At 37.9% G+C, this 6,621-nt stretch overlaps 1 pseudogene; it reads left to right on the top strand.

Annotated features, from left to right (window-relative positions):
- The first annotated feature begins 531 nt into the window (after nucleotides 1–531).
- Nucleotides 532–5,780, top strand: LOC110208029 (small ribosomal subunit protein eS26 pseudogene; annotated as a pseudogene).
- Nucleotides 5,781–6,621: the final 841 nt, after the last annotated feature.

Here is a 6,621-nt window from a genome sequence, read left to right as displayed (position 1 = left end):
ATTCCTCAAATCCAGTGTTTCCAAAATATTCATTGAGGGACCAATGCCAGATCTAGGCAGAAATTTCAACTTGTGAAAACACAAGACAAAGCAAAATAAACAAAAAAAAATCCTTTCCTATCAACGGTCCTTACCAATAAACTTAAAACAAAATAGACTCTTTCTTTCCATGTCCTTCTTCTATTCTCCCCTAATTCCTTCTTTCTTGCTTTTTCCTGGCCATGAACACCTGAGCATTCAAATTTGACCACAATAAGACTGTGAAAACCAGAGGCATCTACTGATTTGTTCTAGAATTTTTTTTGTTAGAAAAAACATTTTTGATTGCATATCAGAGAGATAGAACATTTATTATAGGTCTACAATGCTCCAGGCACTGCTAAGTGCTACCAATAAAAATAAAAGCAAGCAATACAGTCTCTGTCCCTAAAGAGTTACATTCTCATAGAAGACTACAATATATGAAGAGAAAAGAAAGAGGGGGGTAGTTGGTACACATTTGGAATGGTTAGAAGATATCCAAGAAGTACTATGGAGCTCTACAAGCAAGCTGAGGCCAAATGTGGCCTACCAAAGATCAGTGTGGTTCTAGGTATAGAATCTAGTCTAGAGAATAGGGATGATCAACATGGTGAATTGAGTGGAGACAGTGGGTGGATTGGCTTGAGATGTACAGAGAATGATGGCTTAAATTGGGAAACATAGTCTTAAGTTTCTTCAGGTACCAGGTCCTGTTCTGTGGTAGAAGGGTAAAGAGATGATTGTGGTAGTTTCAGAGCATACCTATGTTAATGTGCTGTTTTGAAGGATAGGGAGTTAGAGTGGGTTTGAGGGAGTATGGAAGAAGGGAATTAGATTGTGGAGGAGGGATAATGGTAAGTAAGAATCAAGATTTGGTGACCTACTTTTGGCAGGAACAGTTAGGCTCTAGGGAAAATGTTGCACACTGCTTCTTGGAATGCCTGAGAGAGCTGGTGTTTACCTATTAATCATCTACTTAGAATAGGAGGCTTATTCTTTGGTGGATATTTACTGAAAAACTGTCAAAAGATTTCAGTAGTTATATGTATTACATAACATTTTGATTCTATCTAAACTGCTGTATTCTCGGATAATCTCCTAGAAAAAATGAAAACCAACTCTCAGTCTCCCTGGGTGCAATTTAGACTATTTAAAATTTGTACTATTAATTAAACAGTAACTTTTCCCCTATAGTAAAGCTAATGGAGCTTTGAAATATGAAAATCACTGTGTAACAAAATGATTTATTATAATAACATTTGTAAACCCAGATTAGCCTAACTATTTTCTGTTCCATGATGATGGAGTGGGAAATATATGCAAATTTAAATGCCTGTGGAAAAATTGGTAGCAAATCTATTTTTCTTTTATGTGTGTGTATGTATGTGTATATGTGTATGTGTATACATATGTATGTGTGTATGTATATATAATTTTCTCCATTTAAATGTAAAAACAATTTTAACAAATTTTTTAAAGTTTTGAGTTCCAAAATTCTATCCCTCCCTTCCTTCCCTCCCCTCTTCTTAAGACAGCAAGCAATTTGACATAGGTAATACGTGTACAGTCATGTAAAACATTTCCATGTTAGTCACTTTGTAGAAGGAAACTTGAACAAAACAAAAAAAAAGAGAGGAGGAAAGAAACAGAGGAAGGAAGGAAGAAAGGAAGAAGAAATAAGGACAAAGAAGAAATAAGGAGAAAGCAAGAGAAAGAAAGCAAGAGAAAGAGAGAGAGAGAGAGAGAGAGAGAGAGAGAGAGAGAGAGAGAGAAAGCAAGAGAAAGAGAGAGAGAGAGAGAGAGAGAGAGAGAGAGAGAGAGAGGAGAGAGAGAGAGAGAGAGAGAGAGAGAGAGAGAGAGAGAGAGAGAGAGAGAGAGAGAGAAAGGAAGGAAGGAAGAAAAAAATAGTATATACTGGTCTATATTCAGATGCCATCAGTTCTTTCTCTAGAGGTAGATAACATTTTTCCTCATGAGTCCTTTTGATGGGATAGGGCCCTGGGAAACGACCCCCCCCTCCTTCCCAACTTTCCATGAGTCTTCTCCTTTTCCCACATGGCCAAGTCTTTGGTGTTCTCCTGAGGCATCATCCCACTAATCCTCTCAACTGGCTTTTCATTTTGGCAATGCCCAATCTCCCAACTGTGTAACCTCTGACACAGCCCAACCTTCATTGTCTGCTACCTCCTCATTGCTGCTCCCCCTACTTCCCACTCTTGATCCTATCTAGACCCCATTATACCTCCCAGTCACTCCCATGAAGATCCTCCCTAGACTCCTCCTCCACTCATCCCAGCCTACTGGCCACTTCCATCAAGATCCTCCCTAGCCCCCTTCTCCCAGACCCCTGCTCCAGTCACTGCAAACTACTTGGCCACTCCTATATCCCTCCCACAGTCTTTCTGTATATAAGATTATCTTGTCTCCATTAAGGTATTCAGATTCCATCTGGCCCTCTGGTCAATAGGAACATCACAAATATTCAGATTCCTTAACAGTCTGGTTAATATGGTAGATTTTAAGATTGGAACAGAAGCAGAAAACTGGGAAATAATTTTTATAATCAATGTCTCTGATAAAGCCCTCATTTCTAAAACACGTAGAGAACTGAGTCAAATTTATAAGAATACAAGTCAGTCCCCATTAATAAATGGTCAAAGGACATGAACAGGCAGTTTTCAGAGGAAGAAATGAAAGCTATCTGTAGTCCTGTGAAAAAAAATGTCCTAAATCACTATTAATTAGAGAAATGCAAATCAAAACAACTCTGAGGTACCACATCACACCTATCAGTTTGGCTAACATGACCAAACAGGACAATGATAAATGTTGGAGAAGATGTGGGAAAATTGGAGCGTTAATGCATTGTTGGTGGAGTTGTGAAATGATCCAACCATTTTGGAGAGCAATTTGGAACTATGCCCAAAGGGCTACAAAATTGTGCATACCCTTTGACCCAGCAATAACACTTTTAGGTCTGTATCCCAAAGAGATCATAAAAACAGGAAAAGGATCCACATATACAAAAAAAAATATTTATAGCAGCTCTTTTTGTGGTGGCAAAGAATTGGAAATTGAGGGGATGCCAGTTAATTGGGGAATGCTGAACAAGTTGTAGTATATGAATGTAAGGGAATATTATTGTGCTGTAAGAAATGATGAACAGGCAGACTTCAAAAAAAAAGTTGGAAAGATTTACATGAACTGATGCAGAGTGAAATGAGCAGAACCAGAACATTGTACACAGCAACAACCACATTATGGGAAGATTGACTTTGATAGACTTGGCTCTTCACAGCAATGCAAGAATGTAAGACAACTCCAAGAGACTCACAATGGAAAATGCTATCCACACGCAGAGAAAGAAATACGGAGTCTGAATGCGTATGGAAACATACTATTTGCTCTCCTTTTCTTTTGTTGTTTTGTTTTATTGCTTCATTCTCATTGTTCCTCTCATTAGTTCAAATTGTTCTTTACATCAAGACTAATGGGGAAATATGCTTAACATGAATGTATATGTAGAGCCTATATCAGGTTATATGCCATCTTGGGAGAGGGAAGAAAGGGAAGGGTACTTTAAAAATCAAAATCTTATGAAAATGAATGTTGAAAACTAAAAATAAATAAATTATAAAAAAACAAAAAACAAAAAGAAATCTTGTCTTTGGCTGAAAGAAGGTTTGGGTCAAATTCATTCAGGCAGGACTTGTGTGTCACTATTGTGGGGTCCCAAAATCCCTAAACCTCAACACTTTGGGATTGTTTTGCATTATTGTATTACTGAGAATAGCTAAGTCATTCACAGTTGTCCATTGTACAATATTGCTGTAACTGGATATAGTAGTAGTGGTGGTAGTAGTAGTAGTAGCAGCAGCAGCAGCAGCAATTATTATAATTATTATAATACTCTCCTGGTTTTGCTCATTTTACTCTGAATCAGTTCATGGAAGTCTTTGCAGGATTTTCTGAAATTGTACTGCTTATCATTTCTTATAGCACAATAATGTTCTACCACAATTGTATACCACAACATTCAGCCATTCCCCATTTGATGGACATCGCCTCAATTTCCAATTCTTTACTACCTCTAAAAGAGCTGCTATAAATATTGGGATACAGACCTAGTCCTAGTATTGCTAGATCAAAGGGTATGCATAGTTTTATGCCCTTTATGCCCTTTGGTCATAGTTCCAAATTGCTTTCCAGAATGGTTGGATCACAAAACTATGCCACCAGTACATTAGTGTCCCAATTTTCCTAATCCTTTCCAACATTTATCATTTTCCTTTTCCATCATATTAGCCAATCTCATAGGTGTAGGTGGTACCTGAGAGTTGTTCTGATTTGCATTTCTCTAGTCCAAAGTGATGTAGACTTTTAGAGCATTTTTATATGAATATAGATAGCTTTGATTTTTTGTTTTTGCCTGCAAACTGCCTGTCCATATCTTTTTCAGGTCTGTTATTCTATGTGTTTAGCAAGCATTGTGGGACAGAGTCCAGGAAGACAGATATTCTACAATTTTTCCCTTTATCTTTGAAATTCCTTTAATTACACCAAACCATTCAAGAACCTACATTTTAAAATCTAACAATTTGACTTCTCCACATAACAAAAATTTAAAATCTGTCCCTGCCCATTGAAATCTCACCTGTCATATAAGCCTAAATATAAATTTCAGCTGTGCCATGAAATATTTTATTATTAAGCAATTCCAAATTGGAAATTCTCTCTCATTCTTGAATTCTTAAGGGATTAAGCAACTATCTTCCTTAATTACTATGCAGTAATTCAGAAAAATAGCATTACATAATGGATAGTATTAGACCTGAAGTCAGAAAGTTGTTGGTTCAAATCCCACCTCAGATACTTTGTGACCTTGAACAACTCATTTGATCTCTGGACCTCAGTTTATTCACCTGTAAAATGGAGGTAATAATAGTACTTACCTAAAAAGATTGTTGTGAAGATAAAATGAGATAATATATTTAAAACACTTTTTAAATCTTATAGCAGTATTGAAATATCAGTTGTTTTTATGGTGTAATATTATTTTTATTTATTCACATGTCTTTCTTACCAAGTTATAAGTTTGCTGAGGTCAAATGCCATGCTTCATATGTCTTTATATTCTCCTCAGCACTTAAAATGGTGTTGAATGAAAGAATAGATTCAATATGAATTCTAGTGTCCACAAGGACATAGTGAGTGTTGAGGATATTTCTAAAGTAATCAGAATCCATACACCAAAGTAAAAGGCTCATCAACAATGTTCAGAGGACAAGCCTAGCACGGTTTTAAGTTCCAGGGTGATTCGATGTAGAAAAACCAGGGGAAACTAGATTAAAATCTGTATCACTAACTTTCTTGAAGAGGAAAAAAGGCTTTTTCGGTTCCCTGCTTCCAACACGATCAAAAAGAGGAGGAACAAAGGGCGAGCCAAGCAGGGCCGCGGCCACGTGCAGCCGAACCACTGCACCAGCTGCACCCTCTGCGTGCCCAAGGACAAGGCCATCAAGAAGTTGGTCATCTGCAACATCGTGGAAGCCGCGGCCGTCAGTGACATCTCCGAGGCCAGCGTCTTCAACTCCTATGTGCTGCCTAAACTGTATGTGAAACTGCATTACTGTGTGAGCTGTGTGATCCACAGCAAGCTAGTGAGGAATCGGTCCTGTGAGGCACGAAAGTATCGGACACCCCCACCTGGCTTCAGACCTGCTGGTGCTGCCCCCAGACCCCCTCCAAAGCCCATGTAAAGAGCTATCTGCCCATCAACATTCCTGAACCAATCAGGGGGAAATAAAATGATTGGTCCACCTTAGAAAAAAAGAAGAGAGAAAAATAAACTCCAGAAAGAAACATGGAGTGTAAGGAGCATGTTTAAGTTCAAAAGAGATCTCATACACTTAGTCATGGTGAAAGTGAATGTAATAGAGTGAATAGAGCATCCAATCAGTATTTAAAATCAGAGAACTATAATCCTCCTGCTGTTACTTGCTACCTGTCTGAGACTGGGCAAGTTTCTTAATTTTCCTTGTTAGTTTCCTCATTTCTACAGTAAGAAGCTTGGAATAAATAATTTCAAAGTTTTAAAGCAAATGTTAGTGTGGATGGTATTACAGTTGATTGTATGTATCTAAATTCAAGGTTTTTGGTGGGGGTTTTTTTGCACCAACTGATAAATGTCCTCCCTTCTCTTAATCTCTTCCAAGGTATACAAAGTCCTCTACAATTTAGAACCTAAACCTGATGGCCTGATTCATCATACCTGAAGAATAGCTATAGAACTTTTCTACTCTAGAGCCTAAGAAATGGTGGCATTAGATCTATTGGTGATTGTGCTTTATTACCAACAGTCTATGTATACAGCTTAAAAAGATAAAAAGATGATGGAACTTTAATCAGCAATCCACTGGTCAAAAACGAGATGCTAGCATTGTAGAGTACCACTGGTAAGGTTAGTAAAAAAAAATGACACCCACACCACCTCTCCACCACCAGGTCACACTATAAGTGTCAAATACTTAGGGCTTCCAGACTCCAGGGCCAGCACCCCATCTATTGCACCATCCAGCTGACAAGCAAAAAGAGAGTTGG

The sequence above is a fragment of the Phascolarctos cinereus genome, unplaced genomic scaffold, assembly GCF_003287225.1.
Source record: "Phascolarctos cinereus isolate Bilbo 61053 unplaced genomic scaffold, phaCin_HiC Scaffold_726;HRSCAF=1367, whole genome shotgun sequence".
Taxonomy (NCBI): domain Eukaryota; kingdom Metazoa; phylum Chordata; class Mammalia; order Diprotodontia; family Phascolarctidae; genus Phascolarctos; species Phascolarctos cinereus.
Note: the sequence above shows the minus strand (reverse complement) of the source record. Positions and strands in the feature narration are given on the sequence as shown.